The sequence below is a fragment of the Moschus berezovskii genome, chromosome 26, assembly GCF_049115385.1.
Source record: "Moschus berezovskii isolate FMDL1 chromosome 26, NW_MosBer_1.0, whole genome shotgun sequence".
Taxonomy (NCBI): domain Eukaryota; kingdom Metazoa; phylum Chordata; class Mammalia; order Artiodactyla; family Moschidae; genus Moschus; species Moschus berezovskii.
In genome coordinates this window covers 30,984,815-31,005,562 of record NC_142485.1, presented here as the reverse complement: position 1 = coordinate 31,005,562, position 20,748 = coordinate 30,984,815, and the positions used below count along the sequence as shown (strand labels likewise).

At 43.3% G+C, this 20,748-nt stretch overlaps 1 protein-coding gene across 7 annotated transcripts in view; it reads left to right on the top strand.

Moving 5' to 3' along the window:
• The window catches only part of STOX2 (storkhead box 2), a 193,281-nt gene that overhangs the window by 52,662 nt on the left and 119,871 nt on the right, over nucleotides 1-20,748 (top strand). The window contains exon 1 of one of the 7 annotated variants that reach the window (XM_055416391.2): nucleotides 1,884-10,756. The exons of 5 other annotated variants lie outside the window; for them this stretch is intronic. The gene's annotated coding sequence lies outside the window, so the exon portion shown is untranslated. Of the gene's footprint in view, nucleotides 1-1,883 lie in introns of those variants that run through there. One more of the 7 variants, XM_055416387.2, reaches the window with a different exon arrangement.

Genomic DNA, 20,748 nt, shown 5'->3' with positions numbered 1-20,748 from the left:
GAAATTACCCCAGTGGTTCATGTTCTTGGTGGAAAAATTTTAGAAAATGCAGGTGAACAAAGGGAAGAAGGGAAAACTCACATGCCTCATCCACAGATAACATTCCTGTTACAACTCTGATATTTAACCTCCCGAACTTTTCTCTGCACTCTCTCTATACATCGGAATATTCTCATATGTGACAATGGGAAAGCTATCTTACAAACTGTGATTCTATTCTCTATATTGTTTTGGAGCCTGCTTTTTTGTATTTAGCCAATAAATGTTCATTCCCCGACATCTTTAAATAAAATTATTTGTATTATATTTGTATAATTATTTGTAATGATTTTCCATGGCTGCATAAGGATTTGAAATAATTAGGACTTTAATGTCTACACTTACTTCAATGCCTTGGTGCACTGCTGCTAGGTCATCTTCTTAAAACATTTTTTATTCTTGCTATTCTTTCAAGCAAAAAACCATCAGTGGCTGTCTGTTGCCTGAATGTGCGCGCACGTGTGTGTGTGTGTGTGTGTGTACACACGCGCGCGCGCACACACACACACACCCCTTCCTGTTTATGTAAAGAGGTTTTTCTGACTTGGTCAGCCTTCAGCATTCCTTTCCTCGTCAGGAATAAGGTTAGGCCACATTTTGGTGGTTACCGTACATCTTGCAGGACGGTGGGGCTTTGGGGTGATGGCGGGACCTGGCACCTGGCACCAGCATCTTGCTTCTTCCTGCATCCATTCTCTCCTTTCACTGCCATCCGGTTTCCTGGGGCTGCCGGTGTGACCAGGCCCCTCCTCCCACCCCAGCCCTGGCTGCTGCCTGGTGAGAGTGTTTGACAGCTGTGTCAGCATGCAGATGCAAGGGGGCAGGACCACGGTGCCGGCCGCGGGGGCAGAGGGCTCTATGGGGTGACTTTGGAGCCTGACTTGAAGTGCAACAGCACTTACCAAGTTAAGCTGGTGGTCAGAGAGGATGGGGCATGGAGGATGGAAAGTCCTTGGAAGGAAGGTGGGGAGCCGGATTGTGGGTGTGGCTGTAGCAAAAAAAAAAAAGAGATGGCAGGCCTGGGGCAGGGAGGGCCTCTGCAGGAAGGTGTCAGTCTGCCCAGCAGACAGTTCCGATCAAGCCAGCTAAATGGTGAGGCACAGCATGGCTGTGGCGCCCCAGGAAATCATGGTCGAAACCAAGATCAAGTTCTGTGTTTTTATGATTTTGATATTGTTAAGTCAGATCTGGAAACCCAGATATTACTGGGCAATCCAGATGATTTCATTGAACTGACTGGATTTGTTTTTTCCTAGTCTGGAAAGAGACTACAAAGCCTGTATGGTGTCTGAGACTTTATTTTCATTGTCACAGTATTTCTTTTATTAGGATTAATTCATGTCAGTTTTATTTACTGATATAAATGCAAACTAGAAAGTGTGTGTGTGTTTACACACTTGTAAACACATTAAAGCTAGGTTAACCTATAACTATACCTTTCTGGGGGAAGAAGTGAAAACCCTATTTGCTGTTCAAAGGTAATACATCTTTCCATAATTAAATATCTCTGTTTTAAAAATCACATCCCTTCTTGCTGTCTATAGCCACTCATTGTGAATTTTTAACTCAAAAAAGATAACTTGCTCCAGTTTTTGAACAAGGAGACAAGAAATTATTCAGTCCTCACAAATAGAATCACAGTGTTTTAAACTGTGAAGGACTGCATTTGGTCCAACCTCTTCATTTTACAGAAAGGGAAACTGAGGCAATCATAGGTGAAGCAATTTGTCCAAAGTGATGCAGCTAATCAGCAGCTCAGCCAAAACCAAAAATTGGGATTTCTGGCTTCCAAGTCCTATGACCTTTCCACTGTCCCATGCCTCATTGTAGTTTTGTTGAAAGAAAAAAAAAAACCGAGAATTGAACTGACACATTTCTTTAATTCTCCTGCCTCTATCCAGGGTGTAAAAAAATCCTGATGTATTTTAAAAGAAACATTTAAAAATGTATCCGGAAGGGTAAAGAAGATCAGGAATATTTGTGATATGCTAATTAGAATATATCTCATTATGCAAGAAACATGAAACTTGGCAGAGGGGGCTGCTATTCAGAGTAACGTAAGAAAACTTCAAAGGTAGGACAAAAGAGGGTTCTTTTTATTTATTTGATAATGTGTGGTTGCCATCAAATTTCTGATCGGGTCTGACACCTTTATAATAAACCCCCATAGAAACTGGGGGAATCTGTCAGACGCATGGAAGGAAAAGCAAACAGTTCCATTTCTCTCTGGGTTTCCTTGGGTGTAAGCGGGGGCCTTTACAGCAGCGCTGGCCTGCCAAGCTCCTTCCTGTAGAAACCCGACTGTGCTACCACGAGTCGTTTGCAGAGGGATCTTATTTTGGCAGCCAGGCTAATCCCTCCAAGGTGACCCACTCTTTGGAGAAACAGATCGTTTGCAGTTGTTGTTACGAAACACGCGTGCAGGGATGCGCGTCGTTGTTTGGGGGAAAAACAATCAAAGTGTGTTTTCTCCCCACGGCTGCTTGTTTTGCCAGATCTCTCTAAGTGGAAGCGCTATTCTTTCAGAGCAGTTCTAAGTGTCCTGGGGAGAAACACCAGAACGTGGTCAGGTTTCATGTTCAGGAGGAGACATGAGCCCCCTGGTCCATCCCCAGGGGGGAGTCCAGAGACCACCCCCCACCTCCAGATGAGAGGGGGCCGTCTCTTCACCTTGGCAGGGCCTCCCACCCCTGCGACTCTGGGGCCAACAGAGCCCTTCCTGCCTGCTATCTGCCTTTGCACCTGACTCGACCATTTCTGGTGTGATTGATGCAATGCAAAGGTGCAGTTCGCCTGGCTGTGAAGTTCATAGGTACCTGGGAGGATGAGGGACGGAAGTGTCAGTCACCCTTGGCCTGTGACAATCTCTAGGTAGGAGAGGTCCTAGGGAAGGATCAGGACACCTCAGGGTACCAGTCCGGAGTTTAGAAGTGCCTTTAAGCAGGGTTTAGTGGAACACGTGTGAATTTTACCATTAGAACAGACTGGTTTGGGATCCCAGCTATTCTGTTTGTCATAATAGCCCAGAATCTTCTTGCCTAAAAACCCAGTTGACTCCTGCAAGGGCCGAGGACTCTTGTGTCTCCAAAAGGTTATTTGTGGAGCATCAGTCAAACAGTGCTCATGAAACAAGGGGTGCCTGTTGAGTAACTGTGGACATGGTGCATAGCACCCCCCTCACTCCTGCAGAGTGCCAGTGACAAATGTTGCAAAGACTCTGAGAAATTCTGCAGTGGGAAATACGTTAACCCAGCCATTCCCCACCCCTGGCCACAGAGCTCCTCTTTATATGCAGCATCCATCAACATCTGGGTCAGTTCTGGGAATGCCATTCAGAAATACCAGCCCGGAGAGGTGCTATTTAGTGTTTACTAAATGGTCTCTTGAAAGAGTCCAATTATTTCCTGAGACTCCCGTCTCTGTGAAAGGATTAGAAACCACATCTGTAAAGCACTTCCATATGCTTAGCATGAAGAACCTGGATAAACGGAGATTCGAAGTGTTGAAAAATCATAAATCCACTCATGTTTTGAACACTCACGTTAATTACTTTGCCCTTTGAACTCACAGCGTTTCTATTACTCTGGTGCCGGGATGGGCTTGTACTTCTGGATTCTTGGTTGTCAAAGCCGGAACCAGTCTTAACTGGTTTAAGAGATAAACGTTCTCAACCACGCAAGGCTTTGATTTTGGATTATCGTCTACAAGCATGTCTATGTACGTGGAAAAGAGTCCATTTGTAGATCGCTTGCAATCTTTTCTACCTGGTTGCATACTGATTCCTCTTCTTTTAATTTTTTTTTCCCTGCTCTTACCCAGGGATTTGCAAAACTATAACTGAAGTCGCAGGAAACGTTTTTGATAGATGTTCACAGAAACCCTCCTGAATTCTGGCAAGAGTTTGTGGAAAAGTGCCTGATTCACTTCTAGCTTCAACTTTATAATTTCTCACAGATTTTCACGTCTCCTGTTACTTGTGTTTCTCCCTGTTTCCTGGTTCCAGCCCCAACTGTGTTGTCTTTTTCATTTTCATAACTCTGTGGTCTACCCTTTTTAAAACATTCCTTTATTTTAATCCTCTGCCTGGAGTTCAGCACTTCTTCAAGTAGGTTCTCAACACAAAATTTTTGAAATATGAAGAAACAGAGGTAAATAGGGCTTTTTACTGCAGGACTTCTCAGTGCCTTTAATAGTCTAATGTGCATTGTTAATCTCCAGAAGGGAGACAGAGCAGTGTTTTCCTAACTTGTATAACTACTGAACCTCTACCTCAGCCCCTTTAATAGCATCTTAGAGGAGTGTTATCCTGCAAATCCCTCTTCGCATCAGACCCAAACATCTCAACCTGTGCTTTCCTTAATTATTCCTGTAGCATTATATACCATTACCCCTTTGACTATCTGTCCCAGTAAAACTAATTGTATTATAATCATCCTGAAAACCTTTTTATTTCTCCATATCTTCTCATGATATTCCCTCTCTTCCCCATGGATCCAGTGATCTTTCCTAGCAAATCTAGAATGCTTTATTTTCTTTCTTTCTTCTGCACCTCTAACAAATCTCAGCTTCTCTGGGAAAACTTGACTGACCGAGCAATCTACAAAGCTTTAAAGTTCCAGGAAGCCATCACTCAGGACAGAAAGAGAAAGAGTTCTGACTGTAGGACCAAACCCTTGAGAGAGAGACAGGACCAGGGGTGGTTCCTTTTAGGATGACTCGACCTCACGGAACTTTGCTGGAAGTTGTGGCATCGTGAAGAGCAGGGCCAGGTGGGTCTCCCAGAGAAATGTCACCTTTAGATAAGATTCACTTTCGTATAATTTTTTCTGGCATGCAGTTTGTCATTTCATAGAATGATGAGTTTTTTCCAGATTATAGATTACTATAGTTTGCAGTATTGTCACTGTTTCCTGTTAGCACAAGCATAATCATAGCTAACAGAGGAAGGAAGCATAAAGGAGTTTGCAGTTTTTCACCTGTTGTTAGATTTGCTGGTGAATCAGATTTAACCTGAGCACAACATCTTGACAACACTTGAGGTGTGACTAGTGACCTCTGTGCTCAATGGTGATAATGTTAGAGCAGCTGTGAGTTTTGAATCAGATTGTTACTCTCATTCTGAATTCAGTATCTGATCTGTAAGATTTATCTTTGGTTTCTTATAGCATTTTTTTTTCTCTTTTCCCAGTACTTCTCAAACTAATGTATATCTGAGTCTCCTGGGAATCATGTTAAAACACAGATTCTGAGTTTTTAAAAGTGGAGTGTAATGCTTTACAGTGTTGTGTTAGTTTCTGCTGTACAACAGTGTGGATCAGTTATATGTGTGCATATATTCCTTCCTTCTTAAGCCTCCCTCCTACCCTTCACCCCATCCCACTTATCTAGGTCATTGCAGAGCACCAAGCCGGGCTCCCTGGCTCCCTCTAGCTGTCTGTTTTACACATGTTAATGCACATATGTTTGTGCTACTCTGTCATTTCATCCTACTGTTGATTGAAGCATGCTCCCGGACAAAAGTGAGTTGAGAATCTAACAGATTATTTACACTGAGAAACATATTATTTCAATTCGTGGCATTTTGCACCTTCTTTGCACCCTTTTGCATTTTGTACCCTTCTTATTGCTCTCTGTTTTACATTGAACTTTTCTTTAATATTGAGAAATCTAGGAACAGAGCAAAATTTAGGCATGTGTAAGCATTTAATCACCTGGACCTTCTGGTTGTCAGTAGAAGTCTTTGAAGTTTGTTTTCTTATGACTAGTATATTTGGACTGCCAATTTGGTTGTAAATTAGACTTTATTTTATTGTAGTCTTGATCGACTGAGACTCTGCACTCACTTGAAAGGGTATAGCATATTACCTTCTGGTTAGTTGGGGGCAGGTACTATAAGTCTACTCTAAGTATATGAAACGATTAGTGTACTTTATTTTGTAAACCAACAATATCTAGAGTTGAAGCAATTCATCCTCATGTTTGCTATCTGTGGTGCAAATTAAAGGAAAGAAAGAAAAGCTGTCTTTTGCTGTTAGTTCTTTGTTTTCCATGAATGGGGGCTATTTTATGTGTCAGGAATCAGTGACTACACTTTCTATCACTGTGTTTCGACTCTATAGCTGCCTATAAACAATTTGGTCGATTTTAGAGTAAATTAAGATAGGAATGTATTCATTCCATATGCATGCCATGGGCACATCTCTCAAACTTTTGGAAAACAGTTTTTCTCTAAACCTCCATTTTCATTTCCTGATAGCACTTTAGGAAATTCCACGAAGATCCTGATTGATTCTGAAACTCCCAGATTGTCTTTAAAACCTACTGAGACTCTTTACTGAGGGTTTACAGAGCAATTTCAAAAATACAGTACAGGAAGAGAGGGTGAAAGAATAGAACTTATTAAGCCCAAGAGCCCAGGGAGCAAAGGTCAACGTGGTGAGTGCCCAGCATCCATGTCACTTTTTGGACAGGAGTTCTGAGGGCAGTGTTGCCAAATGAGCTTTCTTGATCAGATAATCATTAAAGGTCACAGGCTCAGAACAGTGGCTCAGCCAACCAAGATCCTGCTTTGCAGTGGGACTGGCCATTATCTGTCCTTTGTCATCAGGAGAGCAGATTTTCCTTTAGGAACCTGGGGTGTGTCTCCCACCCAGGCTCTTGTCTCATGTCGTTAATGCTTGGCTTCTGCCTTTACTTTTACTCCATTGATGATCACTTGGCCCCTTTGCTGGTCCATTTTTTGTGCTGAGCTCAGGAGATACAGAGGGAAATAGCCTCTCCTCTGGACATCTCACAGACCCATAGAGGGTAACAGACGGGGAAGCAGTTTATCACCAATTTATCTCTACAGCACCCACAGAGAGGTGGGGAGGCAGAAAGAGGAGTCAGAACTCCTTCAGCTTTTCATTCATGTTGTTTGGAATCTGTAGGCTAGGGCATGAAATTAATACGCCTCTCAAACACTGGAGTGTGCCTCATGTCTAGGATTCTTGCTTGGCAATCTGTGTTTACCCGAAGGCCTCTCTTTTAGCATCTCTGTCTCCGTGACTGCACTCTGGCAGTGACATCCGAGGTGAAATGTTAAGAAAACATTTGGATATCAGGCCAATAAATCACAGAAGCTGTTTTGCTAGTCAAGTGTAGTGACATTTTTAGAGAAGTCACCAGAATCTGCAATAGCCGTGGCTGTAAGTCCTTCCTGTACCTATGGGTTGGATAATGAAAGACAGATCTGAATCTTCCTAGGGTATCCAGGCGGCCTGGTGAGCTGGCAGGACCTTCTGCAAAGACGAAGGTCATCCGTGAGGTGAAGGTGGCTCAGGTACACAGGAAAAGTTCAGGGAAACAAGGGATGGATAATCACACTGCGGGGAGGCTTTTCCAGAAGCACGGAGTTCCTGATGGCCAGGAAGGATTCACATGCCCAGTTTCTCTCCTGCATGCAGCAATGCTAACTTTTCCCTCCAGTTCAAGACCTTATGGAATGTAGCAAAACTTCCAAAGAGTGGGCATAAGGTACCTGGCTTAAGTGAATTTTCTGCCTTAATTAAGAGTAAACCCTTTTGGCAGGCTTCCCGGGTGGCTCCAGTGGTAAAGAACCTGTCTGCCAGTGCAGGAGACATAAGAGACACGGGTTGGATCCCTGGATCAGGAAGATACCCTGGAGAAGGGCATGGCAACCCACTCCAGTATTCTTGCCGGGAGAATCCCATGGACAGAGTCGGACACGACTGAAGCGATTTCGCAGGCACGCACAAACTTTTGTTAAGAGTAAACCCTTTTATTAAAAAAAGGAAATCCTTTTATTAAAAGTAAGCCATTTTTCCCCCCTTCTCTCCTCTTGTCCATGAAAATGTCTTTAATATGATACAGTGAATACTCTTGAATCTTTGGGATTTAGTTGAGGTTTTGGGATTTCCCCAAGTTCATTTGACTTTGGTATTATACCTCACGGTAACAGATGAGAAGGTAGCTCTCAGAAGTTCAGGTGATTTTCTATAACTTTAAACAACTGAAAGACACTGGTTATGTTTTTATGTGCGATGTGAAGGTTCTGGTTTGTGAAAATAAAGTTTACCAGCACTGTGGGATGCAGGCTGTTTTTAGTGTCTATGACAAATGGAAAACATGTTCTTCTGTTATCTTACAACAGTTTTGCCACCAAAAGCAAAGAAAATAGACAATGCAAAAATAGAACCTACTACTTAAAATGCAGTCAAAGTAATTAAAGGTGGCTAGAAACTATCTTTGAAAGCTATTCCAAAACTGTCTGGTATCAATGGCACATATAGATTGATGGGGTAGAGACAGCTGTTTCTAAGTTATTTCTAAGCTCTTTTTTTACTGTAGCCATAGGAATCCCATGAAGGTTAAAAGCTATAATTATCACCTTTTCAACTTGCTAAGTTATATTTTTATCGTCGGAGGTAATTTGTATTATTGAATCTATATACCACATGATTACATAGTTTGAAAATAAGAAATGTTGTCGTTCCTTAGATTAAATCGGTAGAGATGGAATTTGGAGTAACTATCAGAATACTTAGAATGGTCATTTATCACATCGTTAATTTGTTAACTCAGAATCAATCTTTATTCATTTTGGCTTTAATAATTTAAAATTTTATAATTAATTGGGCAAAAGTTGGACTAGAGTTATTTTTGGAATTTGTGAAAAGGCTTATTAGATTATATAATTGTATAAATAGAAACAGTCGGTGACTATTTAAAGCTACTTAAAAGACCATTCTCTGGAAGTTTTCCTATACTTGAAAAACATTGATAAGCTATTTAAAAATCGTTCCTCAGTCTAAAGGAATCCTGAAGATGGTTTGCTTTTCCTTGCTCTGTGTGTGTGTGATGTTGTGATGTATTTATTTCAGGCATTATTATGGCCAGACCAAGGAATGGCCTCTGATTAACAGAGGACAACTTTTAAACAGACAGTCCACAATGTGATATGGAAATCTTCACCAACATTTGTTTATGAGTTGATTTTGAGCAGCTCAGCACTCATTTGCAAAGGAAAGAATCTTTTAAAGTAGTGAATGCATTTTTAGACTAAACTACCCACCCAATTTCATTCTTCATGCAGCTGTGATATCAGAGCACTAGCATCTCCAAGCTGTGTGCTATTATAGAATGTACTAGAACTAGACAGCTAGAACCATAGTATGATTAAGGTGCCTTTGATGGGCTAGCTCACCAGAGTAGTACATTAATACTCTCATGCTGCTGCTAAGTCACTTCAGTTGTGTCCAACTCTGTGTGACCCCATAGACGGCAGTCCACCAGGCTCCACCGTCCCTGGGATTCTCCAGGCAAGAACACTGGAGTGGGTTGCCATTTCCTTCTCCAATGTATGAAAGTGAAAAGTGAAAGTGAAGTCGCTCAGTCGTGTCCGACCCTCAGCGACCCCATGGACTGCAGCCTTCCAGGCTCCTCCGTCCATGGGATTTTCCAGGCAAGAGTACTGGAGTGGGGTGCCATTAGGGGCCATTTTGGCTTTTTGTACTCTGGACTGTGACATGCATTATCATTTATAACATTGTTTCCTGGGACAGTGCCTTCTACAGTGGATTGTGGTTTATAAAATTTTAAGTCAAAGAACACCTGTGTACATATCTGATATATGAGAGTGAGAGTAACCTGTTTAATAAGAAGAATCTTTAGAGATTTAAGAGTCTTTCTTTGAATAGTCGTGTATCACGTGATTATGATCTTCATGGCATTTCTAGCATGCTAAGTCTTTCAACGTCATAATTATGAATTTCAGTCATTACATTAAGCAGGGAGGGTTTCCATTGTTACAACATTAAGAGTGGAGTTGCTTGTTCATAGGACCTTGTTTGTGGATGAAACTTTATTCTTAAAAATATAAAAGTGTACTTTCTGGGAGGATTCTTTAAAAAAATTTAACAGTACCTTGTTTCTTTTATTGAAGTATAGATGATTTATAATAATATATAAAAGGATTCTTTATTTCACCGTTTTTATTAATTCCAGCTATTCTTTCCCTGGCAAGCCCACATTCATGGAGTTTCCCGAATGTAAAAACGTTCTTGCTTAAAAGGTTCCATGATTCTATCTTGTAAGTTAAACTCAGACCTAGATGTCACGCAGATACTGGTTTTATGTGGTGTGTTTCATGCTTGCCTCAGGTTATTTACGAGCTTTCTATTTCTCTGGTTCCTTCTGTGTCTTCTCTAAAAGGAGGCCACAGCGATTGTTACGCTGGGGAGCGGGCACCGTTCCTGCCTGGGTTTAAGAAGAGAGTCCTGTGTCGGAAGATCCCCTGGAGAAGGGCATGGGAACCCACTCCAGTGTTCTTGCCTGGAGAATCCCACGGACAGAGGAGCCCAGCGGGCTAAGTCCGTAGGGTCGCAAAGAGACAGACACGACTGAAAACAACTTCAGCACACACGTCGCCCTGACGCGGGACCTCTTTGGGGCCAGGTCTTCGCTCCAGTTGTGCCCACGGTCTTGGGGGTTTTGTTTTATTTTCTTTCTCAGCTGTCTTTCTCTCTTTAAGGACTCTGAAATCCCTTCAGGGCATAGGAATTCTTTGCCCTCTTCTTGGCTGCCTTTCAGAGGGCATGTCTTTTTTTAGTGCCTCTGATAGGCGTTTCCTGCTCTTTTTTTTTCAAATTGCTAAACTTGAAAAAGTTTTTGAACCTTGAAAAATGTGTGTCCTGATCTACTTTCCGGACTCATGCCAGTGAGTAAAATTACGCTAATTGCTTTTAATCTCCTAGTCACTTTAGTTTTGGTGTGAGAACACTGTGGTACATGTGAACAGGTTTTTGTGCCAGAAAAATAATCGAAAACCCTTGCTCAGAAAAATAGTGCCATTAGGAGCCATCAGCAGCACATAATAATGGCAATTAATGACAATCAGGGGCCAACTTACTGCCTGCCATATCTGACTTTTTTTTTTTAAAGGAGTGAAACATACAAAGTTTATTTTATTATTATTATTTTTTTACTTTTTGCAAGTATTTTTACATCTGCTTGCGATTAGTCTGCCTTGTAACTACCACCTCAGGCCCAGTTCTTTTTAGGGGAAAAAAATGAATTCCTTATGTAATAAGTTATCGTTTGGAAAATTTCTCTGACAGACCGTGAGCTCTTCTTATGAAACATTCAATACAAAAAGAAAAAAAAAAAAACGCAGCTGTAATTTACTGCAGGAATAGGGGTTTATAATAGAGAGATAGTGGAGCTTACGTATCCAAGTTAGTTACTTTCATGAGGATGAGCATTTGTACCTCGTATCTGAATGCAATAATGTAATACAAAGGGTTACAGCATAAAAAACCCTATTATATGGGTGAACAAGAACTTACACTAAGCATGTTATCAAGGGGAGCCCTTCGGATTATGCTCAAGATGACTTATTTACTAGAAACATCTTCAGTTTAGGCTTATACGGAAGTATAAACCCCAAAGGCAAAGTAATCATCAAATTCCAGAATATGTATAAACATTATATGTACTTAAAAAAAAAAAACCCAAGTGTATTCCAAAAATTTAAGAAAGAAATACAAACCTGAAAGGCATAGTTAACATTAATAACAGGAGGGGCCTGGGCCTCTTGTAGATTTTGAAGTGGTGGTTTTTTAAATTAGAAGCTGGGTATGTTGTGACCTAAGAAGCATATGATATAGCTGTTGCTGGGGTAAGGGGACCGCTTTTGCCAAAAGCTGAGTAAACAAACGAGATCAACCCACATAAATTGATGTCTCTGGTCCTCACAGCTCATTGACCGTCTGCTTGTTTTTGTTTTTTTTTAATTCTGTGTTTTCTCCCCTTCAATATCTGTGTATCTGACACTTTGGAATTCAGATCTGCTTAATGAGATTAGTCAGTCCTCTTTGCGGTTCTGCTATTTGCTTTTTTTCTGTGAAAGTCTGAAGAATCTTGGAAGCCCTGGCATCAACCCGAAGACCCAAAAATTCAAGAACGTCTCATTCTGAGATTTGTGTCTAAGCTGTGAATGTTTCTCCTTGGATTTTTAAAGTGTTACTTGTTTTTTGGAAGCTGTCTCTTCATTTTGAATGCAAAGGGAATCTTAAGTCTTTTCCCAGCATGTCACATCGCGTTGGTGCGTTGTTTAGATCTGTCCGTAAGCGTTTTTGGACTGTGCACACGTAAAAATGGGGAGGACTGGTTTGATTTTTAGAGTGTTTGAGATTTTAGAAGGGTGTTGAAGACTGCCTTGTTGACTGTTAAGGGGCTGTGCTAGCTGCCCTCAACCTGCAGCTTTTTTACTGAAACACCATGATTTGGGATTGTTTTCATACATACTGTGGGCGGAATCATGCCACTCTTTTTACTGTCTCGCAGGTATGTTGAAAGGCTGAATGAGACAATGTATGCGAACAGGCTTTTGAGTTCTTTGGAAGAGAGCTATTTCAATCAGGCATATAATTAGTTTCACCCCCATTATTATTGTGCTGCTTCTAAAACTTCCACAGGGCAGCTCCACGGTCAGGCAGCGTGATAGTTGAATCAGCCCGAAGCCGTCAAGGCTGCCCACCTTCGCCCCCCCAACCCTTCCAGTTGGAAATGGCTTCGTTTTCCCAGGACGGTAATCCCGGTGCTCTGCAGAGAGTTTGAATGACGTCATCTCCATCAGAGAGTGTGGATGAGCTCTGTTCCCCGGACTTGCTCTCCCTTCCAGCTGAGGTCCAGGTGCGTGTCTTTTGTTGTACAAAAGCCCACCTTTCTTCCCACCTGGGCTGGATGTCTGAGACCCACTTTGCCTGTGGCTCCATCATTCCATCTTCCCTGGAGAAGGGGTGCTCTGACTCAGACTGGCTTCCACCAGCATCCTAGCAGATGGCAAGAAACAGATTGCAGAGACTTGAGAGAGGAAAAAAAAATGGCTGGGTGCGTGCTACCCACGCTTGGGCTACAGCTGTCGTTGGATATTGGCTTGTCGGTGACATTGTGGGAAAGTCCTCATTCCCTGGGAAAAGTGAGTCTTTCGCAAGTCACTTTTCTTTGGGGCGGGGCGGTGTCTGCTTTTACCTGCACCCCCAGCCCTCCATGCAGTCAAAACTGCAGAAGGAAGTCTTTTGTATGTACTGTCTCTTAGAGTAGGGGAGAGCCATGGGGCCAGAGATTGGATTTATAGAATTCTCCAGAAGCAGCTGTCATCTCGGGTTGACTCCTCGAAAGCTCAAGAGAGTCTCAGGAGGACTGAGATTATGAATGAGCTTATATGACTTTTTTGAGCGTTTTAAAAGCATACTTATCATTGCAAGTAATTGTCCAGAGCTCTTTTACCAGTGTTTTCTCTCGATTTGTAGATCCGTGCACAAACATACACAGAGAGTATGGTTTTCCATTACAGTTGAGTTTGCACGCTGTGGGGAGCCTTCGGTTTCTGTGTGTCCTCGAGAATGGAGTCACATACATGTCAAGAGCTCCTGTTCCTCAGGCTTCACGTGGTTCTCTGTTTTCGCATTCACTGGCCAGCATTCTGCCCCAGTGGTCATCCGGGGCCCCTATGTGTTGAGGATTGTGAAGAAGCTGAGCTCCAGTTCTTTTTTTGTTAAACTGAAAAATATTTATTTATTTATTAACTGCGCCAGGTCTTCATTGTGGTCTGTGATTTTTTTTGTTTGTTTTTGTTTAGTTGTGGCATGCAAACTCTTGGTTGTGGCATGCAGGAAGTATTAATACTTCCCCAACCAGGGATGGAACCGGGGGCCCCCTGCAGAGGGAGCCAGGAGTATTAGCCACTGGACCACCAGGGAAGTCCCTCCAGTTCTTTCAGTTATTACTTTATTTTTTTTTTCTTTTCTTTTTTAATTTTTATTTATTTATTTTATTGGAGGCTAATTACTTTACAATATTATATTGGTTGGTTTTGCCATACACTGACGTGAATCTGCCCCCAGTTATTGCTTTCTTAAAAACAGAGGGTCTTCCCTTCTTTCTCTCTCTCCCCTCCTCTTCCTAGAGGCTTTGATCTTGGACAGGCGGTAGCGGGTACCACAGTCAGGTCTTAGAAGATGGGGTAGAAGAAAGAGGCATCGGGTTCTTTTCTCCTCCTTATTGATGGCGCTTCCAGAGGCTGAGTTGCCTTCTAGGGGGTCTGTATGTGTGCCCCAGGCCAGGTCTCCTTTTGGGGAGAAGGGCCAGGGACCGGGTACCACGGGGCTCTGTGACCCAGCACGTCCTTGCTCACATGCCCTGGGAGCCCGGCTTCCAGTCTCTCCAGCCATTGCCTCTGCCTTTGCCTTTGACGGAGCGGTAGTTGGTGCCCCTTTGCAAAGGCCTCTGAGAAACTTGAGTGACGCTGTGCATGTGTGCTCATTTGCTCAGTCATGTCTGACTCTTTGCAACCCCATGGACTGTAGCCCATCAGGCTCCTCTGTCCATGGGCTTCTCCAGGCAAGAATACTGGAGTGGGTTGCTATTTCCTCCTCCAGGGGATCTTCCTGACCCAGGGATGACACCCACATTTCCTGTGACCCCTGCATTGGCAGGTGGATTCTTCACTGTTGCGCCATCTGAGTAGTCCCGAGTGCCATTATGTCTGGAGGGTGAACTTAAGACCTGTCTCTTGAGAGGGAGGGAGGGTGTTTGGCTTATTTTAATCTTACATCAATACTTTGAATATTGTTGTCCCTGTGACCCCAAGTGAACTAGCATCTTTACAGGAACATTTTTCTGATGCTCAAAGTGCCATGTGTGCCTCTGGCCGTCCAGGTCTCCTGGTGACCCAAGTTCTGTTTCTTGCAGACACCTGAATGCTGTCCGTGACACACAGACTTTTTTGACTGAGACCTTGTCTATCATTTGAACTTGAAGGGGAGACTCGAAGCAGTCTGAGCCATTACCCCTGACTTGGCCAGGCTCCAGGCTCTTGGCAGCCTCCCAAAGGGAGCCTTCCAGGGGGTAGGTGGTGGGTCTGGGGGCCTGGGCGTCACTTCCTCCGGGGGCAGTGCCCGCCTTGGCCCAGCCACCTACCTGGCTGGCTCTGACCCATGAGCAGATGACGAATAGTCTTCCCGGTACTCCTTGTTTATAGCATTAGTAACCCGAAAGGGAGCTCCACCAGAAAGGAGGTTTTTAAAAATGAAAGTAGTTAGTCAAGTTAAGCTGGGGGGACAGGAGGAGGGACTGCCAACTGAAGTGATTTGAGAGGTGCTAAAAGACCCCCACCAGCACGGAGGCCACCCCTTGGGCAGCCTGCCCAGCAGGGGCCCTGCCCCTACCCCACTGCTCCCCGGCTGTGGCCTAAGCCACGTGTCTTAAATGCTGGGCCCTCTCTCTCACTTGTCTGCCGATCGGAGGGGTTGCCAGGTAGGTGCTGTGAATGAGTGAGGTGGGTCAAGCTCTTGACCCACGTGGCCCTCTGGGTACCACTGTGACCTGGGAATGGACAACCAGATCTCAGCGTGAGAGAGGTTCCCAATGGTGCTCTCACCGATGCACAGCCACTGATGTTTGGCCTTTGTTGAGGGGACGGGGGTGGGGGAAGGACCCTGGAGCCATGGGCTCCATCCACAGGGCCACGGCTCAGCTCCATTCAGAAATAAAGGCCCTGGGCTATGCTAGTGTTGACCTAGACAAATAGAGGGCCAGAAGCCCTCCAGTGAAGATGGTTTTATATTTGGGGTCAGCACACAAATGCAACTCAGGGTCGGCAACCACGGAGAGCCACAGGGAAGTCCCCACGCAGCAAGAGAAGGAGAACTCTTTTATAAAAGAGGGGAAACGGAAGTTGAGGGGCCGTGGTAAAAAAAAGGGCCCTCGCTTTTCATTGGCTGGGTCCTTGCTGGGAAAGAAGAGGCGTCTTTCTCCCCCCCACCCCGCCCGTCAGGCTCTGCTGACATCACAGGACGTGAGAGTGCCCGCTTCTGGTCTCCCAACTCTATTTAATTGAGGTTTCTGTTTATTAATTTTTTACAGTATCTTCAGGTTTTTTTTGGATGCTGTAAATCTGTAAAAATTTCCCCACTTTTAAAAATATTAAAGGATTAAAAATGAAAAAAAAACCTTCTATGTGAGCTGAATTCGGCCAGTTTTTCATCTTTGGGAGAAATACCAATCTCTTAAATTCTCTCTTAGATCAGAGTCTTATGGTCTTGGATTTCTGTTCCCCATGCTGTTCCAAGTGTGGTCCATGTTCCAACACATCAGCCTCAACTGAGAGCTCCAGAGAGATGGAGAATATCAGACCCCATCTGCATTTTAATACGGGTCCAAAGATTACAGTTTGAGAAGCAATGGACTAGAATATCATTTCAGGGAGGGTTCTGCTAAATTATTTTGGAATGGGGGAAAACATGAACAGTCATCAGTAAGTGAGCATGAATGCAACCTTCAGATTAATTAGTTGATGGAAAGAATGAATGGGTTCAAATACATGAAGATTACTGTGGACGAAGGAAGGAAACAGGCCTGTAACACTTTGGTTGGGATGTTGGTTTGTATCCTGTGGGCACTGGGGTGGGATATACATGGAAGCTGTGAGCTTCTGGTTGAGGATAAAGGATTTTTGTGGTGGTTGTTTTTAAACTCAATGAAGAATTCTAAGCGCCTACCTGATGCCACACTTTGCTTAACTCTTTGACATAATTTATCCCATTAAATCCTGACAACAGTATTTTGCGATGAGGATGATCACGTGAATGTTTTACAACAGGAAACTGAGCACCAGGATAGCTTAGGAAGCCTTCCAAGGCCACCTGCTAGGACAGAAAGACTGCAGTTTGCACCCAAGAAACCTCAGGCTTCTCACCTAAAGAGCAGTCCAGTTTAAGCCCCTTTCCTGTAACTGGGCCAAGGCCGGGCCTTGCTGGAGACTTTAAACAATTTCTGATTACTTTTGGGAAAGGTTTTTCTCTTAGATCTTCCATGGAGGGTTTGCTCTGTAAAAAGTGACAGCAGCTCCAAAATAAGAAATATTTGATACTCCTATAAAGACTGATGGTTCTGTTTGAACAGTTGTCTCCTGCTCTTAATCTCGGAAGTTGGTTCCTGATTTTGATTTGAAATTTGAATTGCAGACAATAGCAAAATCAGGAACATACATGCAGTCTTGGTGTTGAAAGAAGAGTGAATGGGTGTGAATTTAAAAAGCATGTTCATTGTGCACTTTTTATGAAAAATCTTCCTTTATAACGACTTCTTCAATTTAGTATTTAACATTTCAAAGGATTTCGGAGGACTCTGCCTTCTCAAAAGTTGCCAAAGATTTCAGCTATTGTCATTATTAGACTTCAAAGCAGGGACTGCAGGCGATTTTAATGCCAATGCTTTTAATCCTAACCTTTGTATTGAGATTAGGAACACAAAGCAGAGTCCGTAAGGGTTTTTTTTTTTTTTTTTTTTGGTTTTGCTTTGTTTTTCTTTCCCCCAAAGAATTACAATGAAAGCCCCAAAGCCCCGCTTACTGGAATTGTTCTTCACTCATTGGTAGTTTTTGTGGGTTTTTTTTGAGCTGTAAGCTGTGATGAAATCTGCACAGTGGTATCTGTCATTGAAAAAATAGCTGCTGTAATGAAAGGACTTGGCACTTAGAACAGACAATTTCAGGTGCTCACAGCCTGTTTCCACAAAAGACAGAGAGCCGTGAGTGTCTCCCAAATTACCTTGTATGTGTCATTAGTGTTTGAGGGCATATGTGTGTATGGGGGAGTTGGTATAAATTAGCTGCAGTGACCTCAGACAGCCTCAGCCTCGCCTTTGCTGACCACTTACCCACGTACATGTGCAGTTGCTCAGTCCTGTTGCGACCCTATAGACTATAGCCCATCAGGCTCCTCTGTCCATGGGAGTCTCTAGGCAAGAATACTCGAGTGGGTTGCCATTTACTCCTTCAGGGCAACTTCCTGATCCAGGGGTGGAACCTGTGTCTCTTGCGTCCCCTGCATTGGCAGGCGGGTTCTTTACCACTAGAGCCACCTGGGATATAGAGTAGTGTGTACCCATTAATCCCAAACTAATGAAGCACAGTTGTAGGCGTTACAAGTGGCATAGTTGGTTTGCTGCTGCTGAGGGAGGGGTGAGCAGGAACTGTTTTAGGTGTGTGGCTGGCTTCATCAGAGGCTTAGGGAGTGAGAAAACGAACAGATGATAAACAGAAGAAGGATAAGGTATACTTGGAAGGATGGAGATGAGAGATATGGAAAGGTGATAGTGTGTTATGGTACAGACAACACTGAATTCAGAAGTCAGATAACCAGGGCTCTGTCCACATTGAGCAGCCAACTTGCTACACAGGCTTGAGAAACTTGTTCTGTACCTCAGTTCCCTGACCATACAGTGCATGTGTAGGAGCAGACAGCTTTAAATGTCTTCTTTGCCCATTATCAGACTACTTGATTCTAACCTGAAGGACCTAGGCATAAACCAGCCAGCCAGCCAACCATCCAAACAAGCCAAGAGACATGATGTGGAGGGTAAAACATAGTGCTAATTTTACAGAGGAATTGAAAGATACTCTCAGAATTTTAAAAGGATAACTTCATGGCCTGATCAGAGACAAGGTAATTTTTGTCATCTACACGAACTATCTGAGGTTATTGATATTTCTCCCGGCAATCTTGATTCCAGCTGGTGCTTCGTCCAGCCCAGCGTTCCTCATGATGTACTCTGCATATAAGTTAAATAAGCAGGGTGACAATATACAACCTTGACGTACTCCTTTTCCTATTTGGAACCAGTTTGTTGTTCCATGTCCAGTTCTAACTGTTGCTTCCTGACCTGCATACAGGTTTCTCAAGAGGCAGGTCAGGTGGTCTGGTATTCCCATCTCTTTCAGAATGTTCCACAGTTTATTGTGATCCACACAGTCAAAGGGTTTGGCATAGTCAATGAAGCAGAAATAGATGTTTTTCTGGAACTCTCTTGCTTTCTCCATGATCCAGCGGATGTTGGCAATTTGATCTCTGGTTCCTCTGCCTTTTCTAAAACCTGCTTGAACATCTGGAAGTTCACGGTTCACATATTGCTGAAGCCTGGCTTGGAGAATTTTGAGCATGACTTTACTAGCGTGTGAGATGAGTGCAATTGTGCGGTAGTTTGAGCATTCTTTGGCATTGCCTTTCTTTGGGATTGGAATGAAGACTGACCTTTTCCAGTCCTGTGGCCACTGCTGAGTTTTCCAAATTTGCTGGCATATTGAGTGCAGCACTTTCACAGCATCATCTTTCAGGATTTGAAATAGCTCAATTGGAATTCCATCACCTCCACTAGCTTTGTTCGTAGTGATGCTCTCTAAGGCCCAGATGACACCACCCTTATGGCAGAAAGTTAAGAGGAACTAAAAAGCCTCTTGATGAAAGTGGAAGAGGAGAGTGAAAAGTTTGGCTTAAAGCGCAACATTCAGAAAACGAAGATCATGGCATCTGATCCCATCACTTCATGGGAAATAGATGGGGAAACAGTGGAAACAGTGTCAGACTTTATTTTTGGGGGCTCCAAAATCACTGCAGATGCTGATTGCAGCCATGAAATTATAAGACGCTTACTCCTTGGAAGGAAAGTTATGACCAACCTAGATAGCATATTAAAAAGCAGAGACATTATTTTGCCAACAAAGGTCCGTCTAGTCAAGGCTATGGTTTTTCCCGTGGTCATGTATGGATGTGAGAGTTGGCCTGTGAAGAAAGCTGATCGCCGAAGAATTGATGCTTTTGAACTGTGGTGCTGGAGAAGACTCTTGAGAGTCCCTTGGACTGCAAGGAGATCCAACCAGTTCATTCTAAAGGAGATCAATCCTGGGTGTTCATTGGAAAGACTGATGCTAAAGCTGAAACTGCAATACTTTGGCCACCTCATGCGACGAGTTGACTCACTGGAAAAGAGTCTGATGCTAGGAGGGATTGAGGGTGGGAGGAGATGGGGACGCCAGAGAATGAGATGGCTGGATGGCATCACCGACTCTGTGGACATGAGTTTGAGTGAACTCCGGGAGTTGGTGATGGACAGGGAGGCCTGGCGTGCTGTGATTCATGGGGTTGCAAAGAGTCAGACACGACTGAGCGACTGAACTAAACTGAACTGAACTGAACACGAACTATACCAGGAAAAGTATGTTTGGATGCCATGAAGATGGGAAAGACGAGACTAAAACGTTCAGATTAAGATTAACTTGGCATTTATGCCTATGAAGATGAGACATACAGAAGAAAAGACCTAGAAAAAATTATGAAAGAGACAGCAGGAAGATTGGACTTTATTTTACTATTTTCCTCTCATTTTAAAGTTTGGACAACCAAAGTGTGAAATTTTAGCATCTTATCCCTGACAGATAAAGAACATTGTAGGATCGCAGTTTTGACTGTTTGGTAATGTATTTCTGAATAGGATTTAGTGATTTTTTTTCCCCATCTGTGTACAGACTCTCAGGAAAGAATATTTCCAAAGGAATACAACGGCTGGATATTTAAAATTTAGACCACTGGATAGATAGCAGTTAGGTTTGTCTAACTGGTTGCGTGCCAGGGGAACAGATGAGGGTGAAAACTTTGTAAATAACACTGTAGCGTGGTCCCCACCTCTTTAAGATCCTTTCTGCCTTCAGTGAGATTGAAGTGGATTATCTTATCTGAGCTCCAGCTGCTGCTAAGGTTACCTATAAACTCAGAGATTGTCCAGGAAAGAAGTACAACCTCAGGCCACCAAGAGGGAGAGGAAGTCTTAAACAAAATCACAGAGAACAAGAAAAGGCTTGGTCAGTGAATC